Source organism: Phyllostomus discolor, chromosome 1, assembly GCF_004126475.2.
Source record: "Phyllostomus discolor isolate MPI-MPIP mPhyDis1 chromosome 1, mPhyDis1.pri.v3, whole genome shotgun sequence".
Taxonomy (NCBI): domain Eukaryota; kingdom Metazoa; phylum Chordata; class Mammalia; order Chiroptera; family Phyllostomidae; genus Phyllostomus; species Phyllostomus discolor.
In genome coordinates this window covers 110,824,204-110,841,109 of record NC_040903.2, presented here as the reverse complement: position 1 = coordinate 110,841,109, position 16,906 = coordinate 110,824,204, and the positions used below count along the sequence as shown (strand labels likewise).

The 16,906-nt window shown below is 35.9% G+C and overlaps 1 long non-coding RNA gene across 2 annotated transcripts; it reads left to right on the top strand.

The window, feature by feature from the left end:
• Positions 1–4,040: 4,040 nt before the first annotated feature.
• Positions 4,041–13,273, top strand: LOC118500230. 2 transcript variants are annotated; one of them, XR_004902798.1, is made up of 2 exons: positions 4,041–4,050; positions 13,146–13,273. It is a non-coding gene; the product is annotated as an uncharacterized LOC118500230 (long non-coding RNA). The 2 variants fall into 2 exon arrangements; XR_004902792.1 differs by lacking the exon at positions 4,041–4,050 and adding an exon at positions 9,348–9,361.
• The last annotated feature ends 3,633 nt before the right edge of the window (positions 13,274–16,906 follow it).

Genomic DNA, 16,906 nt, shown 5'->3' with positions numbered 1-16,906 from the left:
AAAACCAAATAAAGACACAACAAAGAAAGAAAACTTCAGGCCAATATTGCTGATGAACATAAACCCTAAAATCTTCAACAAAATATTGGCAAACTGCATCCAGTAATACATTAAAAGTCATGCATCACAATCAAATGGGATTCATCCCAGAGATGCAAGGATGGTACAATATTTGCAAATCAAAAAATGTAATTCATCATTTAAACAAAAGGAAAGACAAAAATTACATGATCATATCAATAGATGCTGAAAAAGCAATTCATAAGGTACAGCACCCATTTATGACTAAAACAGTCAGAAAAGTGGGATTAGAGGGAGCATTCCTCAACATAATAAAGGCCATATGCAAGAAACCTGTAGCCAACACTATACTCAACAGGCAAAAACTAAAAGCTTTCCCAGTAACACCAGGAAGAAGACAATGATGTGTGCTTTTACCTCTTCTATTCAACATAGTATTGGAAGCCCTAGCCTCAGTGATCAGACAAGAAAAAGAAATAAAATGTATCCAAATTGGAAGGAGGAAGTAAAACTTTCACTGTTTGCAGATGATATAGTAGTGTACATATGAAACCCTATAGATTCCACCAAAAAACTACATGATATAATATGTAAATTTGGTAAAACAACAGGATTCAAAGTCAGAATTCAGAAACTGAAAGCATTCTATACACCAATAATGAAATATCATAATCAGAAATCAGGAAAAATATCCCATTTGCTATAGCAACAAAAAAATAAGGAACCTAGGAATATACCTTACCATGGAGGTAAAAGACAGGTACTCCAAAAACCACATGATACTAAAAAAAGAAATTAAGAAAGACACAAATAAATGGAAGCATATAACCTATTCGTGATTGCAAGCATTAACACCATCAAAATATCCATATTACCTAAAGTAATTTATACATTCAACACAATCTCTATTGAAATACCAATGACATATTTCACAGATATAGAACTAACATTTCAAAAATTTGTATGGAATCATAAATGACCCTGAATAGCTGCAGCAATTTTGAGAAGGAAGAACAAAGTAGGAAGGATCACTATACCTGATATAAAACTATATTAAAAGGCCATGGTAATCAAAATAGACATCTACCAGCACAAAACAGACACATAGTTCAATGGAACAGAATAGGGAGCCCGAAACTAAACCCAAGTTTCTATGGTCAATCAATATTCAACTAAGGGGAGAGAAGCATAAAATGGAGCAAAAATAGCCTCTTCAACAAACGGTATTGGGAGATCTGGACAACCACATGAAGCAAAATGTCATTTGATCACCAACTTAACACCATACAGAAAATAAATTCAAGGTAGATAAAAGATTTTAATATAAGTCAAGACATGATAAAAATCCTAGAGGAGAACATAGGCGGAAAAATCTCAAATATTCCATGCAGCAATATTTTCACTGATCTGTCCCCTAGAGATAGGGGCATAAAAGAAAGAAAAAAACAAATGGGACTTCAATAAAATATAAAGCTTCTAAACAGCTAAAAAAAATCAGCAAAATGAAATGGGAACCAATCATATGGTAAAATATATTTGCAAATGATACCTCAGAGAAGGGTTTGATTTCCAAAATATGTAAAGAACTCACATCTCTCTACTTCAGGAAAACAAACAACCTAATTAAAAAATGAGCAAAGGACCTAAACATACATTTCTTCAAGGAGGGCATACAGATGACGCAGAAACATATGAAAGGATGTTCAGCATCATTAGCCACCAGAGAGATGAAAATTAAAACCATAATAAGGTGTCACTTATCACTGGTTAGAAAGGCCATCACAAACAAAAACAAAAGTGCTGGAGAGCTGTGGATAAAGGGAATCCTAGTGCGCTGTTGGTGGAAATGCAGGCTGCTGTAGCCACAGTGGAAAACAGTATGGAATTTCCTCAGGAAACTAAAGATGAAACTGCCTTTTGACCCAACAATTCCACAGCTGGGATTATACCCTAAGATTTCTGAAACACTAATTCAAAAGAAACCTATGCACCCTAATGTTCATAGCAGCAAAATTTATAATAGCCAAGGGCTAGAAGCAACCTAAGTGGAAGCAGATTTTTGATCCACTCATCAGTAAATGAGTGGATCAAAAAAAAAAAAAAAAAACTATGTTACATTTACACAATGGAATACTATACGGAGGAAAGAAAGAAGGAGCTCATACACTTTGCCACACTATGGATGGAACTGGAGAGCATTATGTGAAGTGAAATAAGCCAGATGGTGAAAGACAAATACCATATGATCTCACCTATAAGTGGAACCTAATCAACAAAACAAGCAAGCAAGCAAGCAAAATATAACCAGAGATAGTGAAATTAAGAACAAACTGCCAGTAACTAGAGGGGAGGTGGGAGGGGATAAATGTTGGAAAAGGGGGAAGGGTTTTTAGGAAAATGTATAAAGGACATATAGACAACACCAAAGAGGGGTAGCATCGAAGGTAGGAGGTAGAGATGTCTGGCGTGGGGGGAGTTGTTGGGGGGAAAAGGAAGACAACTATAGTTGAACAATAAAAGTAAAATATAAAAATAAAAATGTAAAAATTAAAAAACAAGAAAATATAAATATAAATGAACAGTATTTTATGTTGGAAAACAATTAAATTGCAGAATAAAATATGGGATAAAAAATAAGGTAAGTATTAAAATAAAATTTACCATATTTAACTGTTTTTTTTATTCCTTGCCCTTGTCCTTTCTTCCTATCTTTGTTTTCTTCTTCTTTTCTCCATTCTGTTGTTTTCATTGAGAACTTTCTTTGATTTTGTTTCTTTTCCATATTTAGAATATCAATTATACATTTTTTGAAGTGTTTTAGTGTTATCTTAGTGTTTAGAATACAGGATTACAGCTAATGCAGGTCATTTTTGGAAGAACACTATACTGCTTCATGGGTAGCATAATCATCTTATGATAAAATGTTACTAATTCCCCCCTCCTATACATACCATGTATTATTTTAGTCATTCATTTCACATATACATAAGCTATAACCATCAATTACATTAACATTATTATTCCAAACAACCTCCAATATTTTAGGTTAATTGCAAATAAAAATAATAATACAATTTTAATTTAATTTTATTTTAATTGTTCAAATACAGTTTTCTGCTTTTTACACACACCCCAGTCCACCCCTCCAGCCCTCCCCACCTCCCTCGAGTTTCCACCCCCCTCCCTTGTTTTTGTCCCTGTGTCCTATACAGTTCCTTCAAACCCTTCCCCCTTTCCCCTGAAATTCCCTCCCCTCTTCCCTCTGGTCACTATCAGCCTGTTCTCAATTTCAGTGTCTTTGGTTATATTTCGCTTGTTTGTTTGTCTTATTGATTAGGTTCCTGTTAAAGGTGACATCATATGGTATTTGTCTTTTGCTGCCTGGCTTATTTTCCTTAGCATAATGCTTTCCAGTTCCATCTATGCTGTGGCAAAGGGTAGAAGTGCCTTCTTTCTTTCTACTGCATGGAATTACATTATGTAAATGTAACATAATTTTTTGATCCATTCATTTAGTGATGGACACCTAGGTTGCTTCTAGCACTTGGCTATTGTAAATTGTGCTGCCATGAACATTTAGGGTACATAGGTTCTTTTGGATTGTTGTTTGAGCGCTCTAATACTACAAATTTTTATTTTCCTTCACCCATTTATTTTTGCTTTTACTTTCTTTCTACAGATGCAAAATTGTGACCTATATCATTCCACCTCTAGAAAGAAATTCTTTAATGTTTCTTGATAGATCTACTGGAAAAAAGGTTTGTTTCAGAAAGTATTTCTCCCTCTCTTTTGAATAATTTCAACAGGAGATTATTTTATTCTCAACATTGCAATTAGTTTTACTCCATTCTGTTCTTGTTTGTGTGGTCTCTAAGAGAAATCATATGTAATTACTATTTTTGTTCCTTTATGAGTAGGGCATATTTTTTTCTTGGATAATATGCAACATTTATCTTTGATTTTCTGTAATTTAGATATAATATGGAATGTATAGTCCCTTTTTGGGGGGAGAGTATTTATCCTGTTGGTGTTCTCTGAGATTCCTGAATCAAGTTTAGTGTTTGACATAAATTTTGGGAAATTCCAAGTCATTATTAATTCAAATATTTTCTCTGTACATTGTTTTTTCAGATATCCATGTTACATTTTGTTATACCTTTGGTAGTTGTCATACAGTTATTGGATATTCTGTTGCTCTTTTCAGTCTACTCTTCTCCTTAATATTTAACTTTGGAAACTTCTCTTTTTTATTTTCTTATTTTACCTTTATTCAAGTACTGTTGTCTGCCTTTTCTTTTTGCTGAATTATATTCTATTGTGTAAATATACCATACATTTATTATATACTCATTTACTGACAGACACTGGGATTGCTTAGGACACTTGGCTCTTGTAAATTGTGTGGCTATGAACATCGAGTGCATAAGTTCTTTTGAATTGGTGTTTCAGGGTTATTAAGGTATAATACCAGTAGTAGAATTTTGGGTCAAAAAGCAGTTGCATTTTTAGTTTTCTGAGGAAATTCCATACTGTTTTCTACACCAGTCTGCATCACCATCAACAGAGTACTAGTGTTCCCTTTACTCCACAACCTCCCCAAAACTTTGTTGATTTGTTTAGGATGGTCATTCTGACCAGTGAAAAGTGGTATCTCATTGTGGTTGTATTTGCATCTCTGATGACTAGTGGTGCTGAGCATCCTTTCAAATGTCTCTGGGCTTGCTACGTGTCTTTTTCTCCTGTATGTACTTTTCTGACAAGTATCTTTTCAGAAGTGTCTTTGCCCATTGTTTTTATGTTATTTTATTTTTAAATAAATTTTATTATTTATGCTAATATATTTGCCCAATTTTTTCTCCTCTTTATTACCCTGCATCTTGTACCCCCTGCACACCATCATTCCCCAGCTTAGTTCATGTCCACAGATCATACATATAAATTGGCTTGTCCATTTCCCATACTATTTTTAACCTCCTCTTGTTCTGTGCCTACACTTTATGCTTCTTATTATCTATATATTTTCCCCCATTCTCACACTCCCACTCCCTGCTGATAACCATCCATGTGATCTCTATTTCTGTGAATCTGTTCCTGTTTTAGTTGTTTGCTTAGTTCTTTTTTGTTTTTGTTTTTTACTTCAGTTGTTGATAATTGTGAGTTTTTTTATCATTTTATTGCTCATAGTTTTGATCCTCTTCTTCTAACATAAGTCCCTTCAATATTTCATATAATAAGGACTTGCTGATGATGGACTTCTTTAACTTGACCTTATCTGGGAAGCACTTTATCTCCCCTTCCATTCTAAATGATACCTTTGCTGGATACAGTAATCTTGGATCTAGGTCCTTGCCTTTCATGACTTTCAATACTTCATTCCAGTCCCTTATTGCCTGCAAGATTTCTTTTCAGAAATCAGCTGATTGCTGTAATTTTACTGCTCATATTTTTATCTTCTTTTTCTTAGATAAAGTCCCTTTAATGTTTCATATAATAAGGACTTGGTGATAATGAATTTCTTTAACTTGACCTTATCTTGGAAGCATTTTGTCTGCCCTTCCATTCTAAATGATAACAAACTCATCACTATCAACAACCAAACCTAAAAACAAAACCAAAAATGAACTAAGCAAACAACTAGAACAGGAACAGAATCACAGAACTGGAGATCACATGGAGGGTTATCAGTAGGTAAACAGAAGTGGAAATAGGTGAAAAGGTACAGGGAATAAGTAGCATAAATGGTAGGTACAAAGTAGACAGGGGTAGGTTAAGAATAGTATAGAAAATGGAGAAGTCAAAGAAATTATATGTATGAACTATGGACATGAACTAAGGAAGGTGAATGCAGGTGGGAGGGGGTGTACCAAGCAGGGGTAATAAAGGGAGAGGGGGAGTGGAACAACTGTAATAACATAATCAATAAAATATATTTTTAAAGAATATTTTTAAAAGAAATCAGCTGATTGTCTTATGGGAACTCCTTTGTAGGTAATTGTCTCCTTTTCTCTTGTTGCCTTTCAGATTCTTTCCTTCTTTTTAATCTTGAGTAATGTAATTATGATGTGCCTTGGAGTGTGCTTCCTTGATCCCAGCTTCACTGGGACTCTCTGTGTTTCCTAGACTTCCTGGAAATCTGTTTCATTTGCTAGATTAGGGAAGTTCTCCCCATTATGTTTTCAAATAAATTTTCATTTTCTTTCTCTTCCTCTTCTCCTTTGGGCACCCCTATAATTCATATGTACAAATCTTTAAAGTTATCCCAGAGATTCCTAAGCCTCTCCTCATTTTTTGAATTGTTTCTTCATTATGTTCTGGTTGAATGTTTACTTCTTCCTTCTGCTCCAAACCAGCGATTTGTGTCCCAGTTTTCTTCCCTTCACTGTTGGCTCCCTGTACCTTTTCATTTTTTTTTTGCACTTTGCATAGCTTTCACTTATTCTATTTTGTGATGGTACTCAACCATTTCTGTGAGCATCCTGATTACCAGTGTTTTGAACTGTGCATCTGTTAGGTTGGCTATCTCTTTATTGCTTAGTTTTACTTTTTTCTGGAGTTTTTATCTATTCTTTCATTTGGGCCATAATTTCTGTCTCAGGGCACCTGTTAGGTACTAAGTGGCAGAGTCTTAGGTGTTTTCCAGGGTGGGGCAACCCACATTGCTGTGCTGTAGCACTGTATTTGAGGGAGTGATCTGAGAGGGAACATTGATGCTTGTTTACACGTTGGTTGGATTTCAGTCACTTCTTCCACTACCCACAAGCAAATTGGGACCTTATGGTGCTTATTCCAAGGTGGATGGGTTTGTGTACCTTGTAATACCCTCTGGGTCTTTCCAAGGAACTCTCCTGTGAGGCAGGGATTTTCTCCTTCTGCCTTCACCCCCACAGGGTTTTTCAGTCAGAAGTTTTGAGCCTTTATTTTCCCACTCTGGAAACCTGGTTTGCTCAGTCTATCTCACTCCCCAGTTGATCCTGCCACATGCAAATGTGGGACTGCTGTTCTGCCAGCTGAGGCCTTGCATGAGTCCTCATTACCCCAGCTGCCCATCTCCACCCCTCCTATTAGTCTGGATAAATGTTTCTTCTTTAACTCCTTATCTGAGGGAGTTCCATACAGTTCGATTTTCTGGCAGATCTCATTATTTTTTCTTTTTAATTTGTTGTCTGTCTCTTGGTTGTGCAAGGAGGCAAAGTGTATATACCTATGCTTCCATCTTGGTTGGAAGTTCCTCAATTTATTGATCATTGGAATTATTCTTTTAGTCCCTATGACATTTAATTCTACTCTAACCTTGGTTGATTCCTCCCTTCTACTTGCTCTTGGCTTTGTTGTTTTTCCTCCAGTCCTTGTAAATGTATGATTAGGTTGTTTATTTGAAATAGTTCTACCTTTTTTTTAGGGAGTTCTGTATCTCTGTGAACTTCCTTTTTAGGACTGGCTTTTCTGTGTCTAAGTTTTGGACTGTGGTGTATTCATTTTTATTTGTTTATGAAAACTTTATGATTTCTTCAAGATATCATTCTTGATCCATTCACTGTTAATAGTGTGCTACTCAATCTCCATGAGTTTGCATGTTTCTGAGGTTTTTTCTTTAGGTTATTTTCTAATGTTGGGCCCTTGCAGTCCAAGGAAATGCTGGCTATGACTTAAAATTTCTTGAATTTGTTGAGGCTTATTTTGTGTCCTTTTATGTTGTCTATTTTAGAAAATATTTCATGTGCATTTTAAAGAAGTGGGTATTTTGCTTCTTTGGGATGAAAGGTCATATATACATGACCAGGTCTTTTGTTTGGAAGATCTATCCATTGTTGACATTGGGTTGTTAAAATTCCCTTGTATTGGTTGTTGCTGTCTATATCTATCTTGAAGTCCTCCAAGATTTTTCTTATATTTGGGTGTTTCAATGTTGGGAGTATATGTTTATAATGTTTATGGCTTCTTGATGGATTCTTTCCTTGAGTATTATGAGGTGTCCTTCTGTGTCTTATTTTATGGCCTTTGTTTTGAATTCATTTCTGTCTGATACAGGTATTGCTACCCCAGCTTTTTTTTTTTCCTGTTCATTTGCTTGGAATATTTTTCCAACCCTTCACTTTCAGTCTGTGTTGTTTTTTCTTTTGCGGGACTCTTGTAGGCAGCAGATGTTTTCTTATCCACTCAGCTACCCTATGTATTTTGGTTGGAGTATTTCAAGCACTCTCATTTAAGGTTATTATTGATAGGTACTTATTCATTTTTCCTTCTTTGTACCTGTGTTCCTCTCTCTCTTGCTCTTTTTCTTATTCTTATTAAAGCAGTCCCTTTAGAATCTATTGTAGTACTGGTTTGGTGGAGATGTATTTTTTCAGTCTTCTTTTGTCTTGGAAACTCCTTATTTCACCTTCCATTTTAATTGACAGCCTTGCTAGGTAGAGGAATCTTGGTTGCAGGCCTTTGCTTTTCATTACTTGGAATACTTCTTGCCATTCCCTTCTGCCTTGTTGTTTTTCTGTTGGCAAGTAAGCTGCTAGCCTTATCAGAGCTCCCTTGCATGTACTTCCTGTTTCTCTCTTGCTACCTTTAAGATTCTTTCTTTGTTTTGAGTTTGGCATTTTAATTGTGATGTACCTTGGAGTAAGTCTTTTTGGGTTCCTCTTGGCAGTCACCCTCTGTGCTTCTTGAACTTTGTGGCCTTTACCCTTTCCAGGTGAAGTAAGTCTTGTGTCAGTAAGTTTTCAAACGAGGTTTCCTTCACTTGCTCCTTTTCTTCTCCATCTTGTCTTCCCACAATTTGATGTTATGGAGTCTCATGTTGTTGTGCAGTTTCCTGAAGCTATCTTCATAGTTTTTAGTCTTTTTTCATGCAGACACTGTACCTGTGTATTTTTCTACTTTGTCTTAAAGCTCACAAATTCCATCTTCTGCTTCATGTAGCCTGCTTGTAATTTCTTCTAGTGTATTTTTTATTTCAAATATTGCATTCTTCTTTATTTCCTGGTTCTTGTTTATAGTTTATATTTCCTTTTTCACACTCTTGTATTTCCCATTCAGTTCCTTGTAGTTGTCAGTGAGTTCTTTGAGCGTTTTTATAACAATCCTTTTAAATTCTAATAATTAGCTTACCTCCATTTTATTTAGCCCTTTTACTGGAGAGTCTTCCATTCTTTTTTATAATGGATTATTTATGTATCTCCTCATTTTAGGTGATCCTTTTTTGTTTGTTTCTGCAATTCCAGATTCTCTGCTTCGCCAACTGTATTTATAGGGTGAACTTCTGTTGTAGGAGTTCTATGGAATTCAGTGTTGTGTTCTCTTTGATCTCCATGTCTGGAGCTCTAGGGTTGCTCTTTCTTCCATTTGTGTGAGGTCTCTTACTGTACTTGGTCTTTACCTGCTGGTAACTTCTTTGTTGGTGGGTTCTCCCCTCGAGCTGGTTTACTCGTATTCACAACTCCAACTTTGTCTTGTGTGTACAGGCTTTGGTTGACAAAGGAGTATTACCAGACTACCAAACATATGCCAGCATAAAGAATCCTCCTACCACTTCCACAGTCTCAACTACAATAGAACTAAGATTAATAAAAATGAAGGGGGATTGTGGATATTATATAATAAAACAAAGGGAATTTGAGATGATTATAAGAGGGTAAATTGTTGTATGGTAAGAGAGAGAATTGATGTGTTGTGATAGAACTAAGGCAAAAAAAGGAGAGTAAGCATATGTAAGTATACAATATAAGTATAACACAAATGGGTTATGGTAACTGTGGGGTTAGAATGGTGACAAGTGTAATATGATGTTTGAAGTGAAATTTAAAAGGTACTGGACCAGTGGGAAAAAATTGCAAAAAAAACCTACAGCAGGGTTGGTAGCAATGAGCGTTCAATGAAATTTAATGAATGGAAATAAGAATACTTTAGAAAATCAAAAAGTGAATATGAGATGTCTACAGTAAGGAAAAATTATTTTGGGAGGATGAGGGAAGCAAATTAGTAAGAGGAAGGAGTAAAGCCCAGATTGAGAAAGGAGAAGAAAGGAAGAAAGAAATACAAAAGAAGAAGAAACAAAGAGGAAATAAAGGCAGAGAGGAAACAATGAGATAAAATTCCATGCTCAACTGATCAGGGGCAGAGCAAAGGTGAAATGGAGTAAGACAGCGGGAGAGTATTCTATGGAATTTAAAGTATGAACAAGTAGTGAACAAATAGGAGATATTTGAGAGAAGTATAGTAATAACCCAAATTCCACTTTTTATAAAAGGTGGAAAAGAGATAAGACTGTTATTAGTAGGGAAAGGAATGTGAGCTGACTTTAGAAAGCAGAGCACCTGTGCAAGGTTACACGGAGGAGAAATAATGAGAATAAGGAACAGAAACTTGGCATAGTGTGTGAGAAAGTAAAGTTAACTACAACAGTAATAAAGGTCAGGAAGGTGGTCAAATGGTTATGACCAGGGAAGGGTGTTGTGCGGGATTTGGGATAATGATAGTATGGTAAGAAACATAATATGAATAAAAAGCAAAAAACCAAGTGTAGTGTGTTATTGGAATATGAGTGAAGTGAAAGAAGAAAAATTAAAATGCAATATGAAAACAAATCAAACAATGAAATCATTCAAATGAAACAAAACAAAAAACTAATTAAATGGAAAAAAGAGAAATGAAAAAAAACATGCAAGGTCTGAAGGACAGAAAAGTGAAATTTGTCTCAGTTGATGATGTTCATCTTTTGACTTCTTTCTGGATCTTTCTCTGATTTCCTCACAGCTCCATGTCTTATTGTCTTACTCTTGAAAAACAAAACACTCCTGCTGACTTTAAACTAGCCAAGTAGGTTTTGGGTTTTGTGGGTGTTCCTGGATCCTGCAGGTGAACAGATGGGGGGTGGGCTCCATATTTTTCCTTTGCTGTGATTCTGTGAAGATGGGGGCTCAGTCTGGGCTACAATAGTCACAGGTGCTCAGTTTCCAGTCCCCACCCACAGAGTTCTGTGCAGCCTGCACTGCCCACTCCATGCATATGGGCCAGGCATGTACCAATAATCCACTTCAGTGCCCCATATTTTGCAACCATTTAATCAGTCCATGAGGTACACTGAGTGTTAGCAAATCAGTCCTCCCACCCTCTTTGTTGCCCTGGGCACTGTGCACATGCAAATTGCAGTCCCACTCCTCCCTCTTCACTATCCTGGACACTGTGCTCCTGAAAACCTTTTGCATGTGAGATTTCTTATATGTGAGGTCCTTGCACAGTGACTGAGAACCTCTTTTGAGAGAAGACATGTTACGCGAGGTCTGCCACTCCTAACAAACACCTGGTTTTCCACACAGACCAACTCTCTGGTCAGTCCGGGGTCTATCTGTGTCATGACCAGTCATGGCCCATCTCTTCCCCCAGCTCCAGTTGTCATTAGGCTCCCCCAATTTCTCTGGTAAGGGCCCAACCAGTGGCTGCAGCCCCAGCCAGTGACTATCGTCCTAGCTGGGGTATGCCTCAGCTTTATTCCTCTTACTTCCTCTTTATCCCTGCAGCGACTTTATGCATCCAGGTCCCTCCTGGCATGAGTCTGTGACTTCCCTGCTCTGGGAGCGTTGGGAGCCATGGAGTTGCAATCACTGACCCAGCTCTCCGCCTATGCTCTGACAACAGCTGGGGTCTCTAGTACAAGGCCTGGGGACCTTCCCTTATGCCTTCAAAATCTCCTTACTGTGCCTTTTTAAGCATCTTCTTCAACCTTTGTCTTCCAAACTTTGTAGCAGCTGGGCTTCTTTTGGAGGTTCACTCTTGTTCTTCAGAAGATCAGCTAGATGTCCCAGTTGGAGCAGCTCCCAGCTGGGTTCACCTCCCATGTACCTTGCCACCATCTTCCCTCCCACTTTTTCTTCTTGTTTCTGGAAGAATCTATTGACATATGTTCACCTTCAAATATTTTTTCCAGCTTACTAATGAGCTTATCAAAGGCATTTCTAATTTCTTTTACAACACTTTTGATCTCTAGCATTTCTATTTAAATCTTTCCTAGAATTTCCATACTGTCCTCACATTACCCATCTGCTCTTGTATGCTGTGCACTTTTACCTATTTATTAGACAACTTAACGTATGAATCACAATTGTTTTAAATTGCCAGTATAATAACTTTATTTATTTTTCTTTTCTGTTGTTGTTCTAATACAGTTGTCACAATTTCCCCTCATTGCTCTCCACTGCTCCACCCAAAACTTGTTCCAAGCCCTTGTTGTCCATGTCCATGTGTCACTTATATTTGGTATTTAACAAGGCCCTTCCTTTTCTTTTCTTCCTTATCTCTCCTCCCCAACCCACAGGTCCCTGTAAGTTTGTTCCTTGTTTCCATATCTCTGTTTATATTTTGTTTGCTTGTTTGTTTTCTTCATTAGCTTCCTATTATAGGTGAGATCATATGGTATTTGTCTTTCATTGACTGAATTATTTCACTTAGCATAATATTCCCCAATTCCATTCATGCTGTCATGAAAAATAGGAGTTCCTTCTTTATTTCTGCTGCATAGTATTCCATTGGTTAAATCTACTGTAGTGGTTTGATCCACTTACTTACTAATGAGCACTTAGGTGGATTCCAGCACTTGGCTATTGTAAATTGTGGTGCTGTGAACATAGGCATGCATAAGTTCTTTTGATTTGGAGTTTTAAGATTCTTAGGGTATAATCTCAGCACTGCAATCTATGAGTCAAAAAGCAGTTTCATCTTTAGTTTTTTGAGGAAATTCCATATTGTTTTCCACAAAAGCTGCACCAGTTTGCATTTTCACCAACAGTGTACTAGGATTGCCTTTTCTCTGCATCCTCACCAGCACTTGATTTTTGTTGGTTTGTTAATGATGGCCATTCTGAACTGGTATGAATTTGTATCTCATTGTGGTTTTAATTTTTACCTCTCTAGGCTAGTCATGTTGAGAAGTTTTTCATGTGTTTATGCTCTTTCTGTATGTTTACCTTGGAGAATTGTCTTTTCAGATCCTTTGCCTATTTTTATTTGGATTGTTTGTCCTCCTGGTGTTGAGTCATTTATAAATTGTGGAGATCAAACTTTTGCCCAAAGTATCATTAGCAAATATGTTTTCCCACACAATTGGTTCCCTTTTCATTTTGCTGATGTTTCATTAGCCATGCAGAATATAGTATTGGAAGGACTAGCCATAGCAATCAGACAAGAAAAAGATATAAAAGGCATCCAAATTGGAAAGGAAGAGGTAAACCTGTCCTTATTTGCAGACAACATGATAGAGTACATAAAAAACTCTATAGAGTCCACCAAAAAAACTACTCCACCTGATAAATGAATCTGGTGAAACAGCAGGATACAAAGTCAATATTCAGAAATTGACTTTGTTCACTAACAATGAAATATCAGAAATAGAAAGCAGGAAAAAAATCCCATTTACTATGACAACAAGAAAAATAAAGTACCTAGGAGTAAACTTAATTAAGGAGATCATAGACCTGTTGTCAGAAAACTATAAAATCCTGAGCAAAAATATCAAGAAAGACACAAACAAATGGAAGCATATACTATGTTTATGGACTGGAAGAACTAATATCATTAAAATGTCCATACTACCCAAAACTATATATTCAATGCAATTTTTATCAAAATACTAATGACATATTTCACAGATATAGAACAAATACTTCAACAACTTATAAGGAGCTAGAAATGTCCCTGAACAGCCTCAACAATTTTGAGAAAGAAGAACAAAGCAGGAAGGATCACAATACCTGATGTCAAGTTGTATGCCAAGGCCACTCTGATTAAAACACTCTGGTACTGACATAAGAACAGACATATGGATCAATGGAGCAGAATAGAGAGCCCAGCTATTAGCTCATGTAGCTATGATCAATTAATATTTGACAAGGGAGGAAGGAGCAAATATAGAGAAAAATAGTCTTTTCAATAAATGGTGCTAAGAGATCTGGATAGGTACTTGCAAAAAATGAAACTAGACTACCAACTTACACCATACTCCAAAGTAAACTCAAGATGGATAAGAGACTTAACTATAAGTCATCACACTGAAGAAGACCCAAAAGAAAACATCAGCAATAAAATATCATATATCCCATGCAACAATATCTTTGCCAATATATTTGTTAGGGCAAGTGAATAAAGGAAAGTATTAACAAATAAGATTACATCAATTAAAAACCTTATGCATGAATAAGTTGCCAGTCTAATAATTTTAATATCCTTGCTATGTCTAAGTCTATGCTTGTTCTATTTACCCAAAGTGTGCTTTTGGGATTTTTGTATGACTTGTAATTTTTTTTGTTGATTGGAAGACATAATGTACTGGGTAAATGGAATTCCAGTACATAGAAGTCTTAATAATGTTCGTGTGTGTGGTCTTATGATTAAGTATCATAATTTTGGTAAGCCTGAGCCCTGTACTTTGAATCTCAAAGTACTTCTTAGTTTCCACATTTCCTAAGTGATATAGGATAGCTAGAGTGGCTGGAGTTCAGTACTTCCATTCCTTTATTTTGGTTAGACTTTGGAGAAACCCTAATAGTTTAAACTATGGTAAAGTAATTTCTCTGGAAGTCAGGCCTTGTTGATAAGAACAGAATGTGCTGGTATGTTTCAAGATGATTAAATTTCCCCTGCTGAAAAGATGATGTTCATGAGTTCCCAGATATTCATGTGAGAACCTGGTAGATGTCCTGGAGTTAAATTTCACAAAAGAGTCAAGTTTTAACTATCACACTTATCCTCACTGAGCCTCTAGCAATTGATCAGCTACAGTTCAGGTTTCCCTACCAGTATGAGGTCCCCTGGAGGTTTCTTCTCATAGATCTCTGCTTTTATATATTGTGGTTCCCTGTGTCCACCTGTCTACTATACCAGTTTGAGTGCAGGGATTTTTTCTGTGACACCTCTTTCCTGAGGGATCTAAAAAGAGTTGTTGATTTTCAGCTTGTTCAACTTTTTACTTGTTGTTAGAATGGAGTGGTGACTTGATATTATTTCACATACAGGACTAGATACCAGATGTCTCCATTGGTTATTGGAATGATTTTCCTTAAGTCTTTCATATTGTTTCTACTATGCCTTTATTAAATATGAAGATGTAAATTTATCATTAAGTAAGGTTATTTCAGTGCTTACCTAATTATTTTATTAAATCTATTGGATAAACAGTAGTTCTCTATTTTAATTCATACTTAGACCTAAGTAAAATTTTGCTTTACAACTTTTAAATTTAACTTTCTCTTCACTTTAGGCCAGAATTGTCTATATTATAATTTCTACAGGACTAGAAAGCCAGCTCTTCATTTATCAAGGTTCAGATTCTCATAGTGAATCTGCAGTGTACATAAGCTTCCTATTTTTAATACTGTTCTCTGATTCATTATCAGAAGACATTATCAAAAAATTTCCAAGAAAATACCACTCTATTTAATAAAAACCTGTTGCAAAAGTGTAAGCATTTCTAAACAGTGTTTTTTAAATATTTTATTTATTTACTTTTAGAGAGACTGGAAGGGAGGGAGGAAGAGAGGGAGAAAAACAGCAATGTGTGGTTGCCTTTCACATGCCCCCTACTGGGTACCTGGCCAGCAACCATGTACTCTGACTGGGAATTGAACCAGTGATCCTTTGGTTTGCAACCTTGCACTCAATCCACTGAGTCACAGCAACCAGAGCTAAACAATGTGTATAATATACTTAAAATGATGCAATTATATTATTCAGTGCAATAAAAATTGTAGATGTCTAAAATCTAGAGATCTTTGGCATTATCAAGTTTATCAAATAAATGATACTACAAAAGAATTCTTGGAAATACAAATAACAACATTTTTTAAAAGTTTGATCCAGTTGCCATCAAAAACAACTTCTATAAATGTCCTAGTCACAGTCAAATCTCCTGGATTATATCACCTCATAAAGCAAAAGCACTACCCTCAATAGAAAAAAATTACCAACACACTCATATGATGTACAAGATTCGATCCACCACAAGGTCTTTAGTCTTTTAGAAACCCACTTAGTAGGAAACATGTGCCAGATGACTATTTTTCTATGGGTGCCAACACTGTAAGCCTTACCTTCGTCCTCAAGGTTAAAACATGAGAGAGAATTACAGAGACTGTATGATATGAATATGATAATCATAACAGGACAAAACATATGTATGGCTGGAATAAACATAAGTTAAATATTTTAATATCAGGTAAATTGTTATAGCTGCTGGTCCAATACCTCAATTAAAGCTTAAACTGCTCAGGGAAATAAATGTGTTTCTGCCTTTCTTACCCCAACCAATTCATTCCAACATATTCATACTACCCACACATTTTATTTACTCTTTGTTTGCCTGAATATTTTACAACCAAGTGAGTCTTTTGCTGTCTAATTTCAAAGGAAAGCTTTTTACATCTTCAGTGGTCATGGCATCAGCTGAGAACCAAATACTGAATTCTCGTACTGAAATCACTGTGATTTCTTCCAGGCCCAGAGCTCTGGAGACAATTACTAGCAGAGACATGAATAATGATTTTTCCACTGACTAGTTTTCCCAGCTCTTTCCCTGAGGGGTCTGACAATTATAACACTCACAAGTATATACTATAAAATGAAAAATATAAAATATATCATACTCATTCCATAACTAAGAAAAGTGAGGAAACAGTTGTATAAGGAAAATCAACCTTAACAGAATCCCCAACAAAGAGTATTTGATTTTATCTGTAACAGCCAATAATGGTGTGAAATAGTCACTTTATATTTCAATTTGCCATATTTTGCCTTATAACTAGATTTAAAAGTTCTAAAATTTAACTCTAACCTTTAGAATTATTTATTAAAAGTCTACCCCTAAAATGCCCTATCTTTCATACAGGTATATACCTATCCATCATGT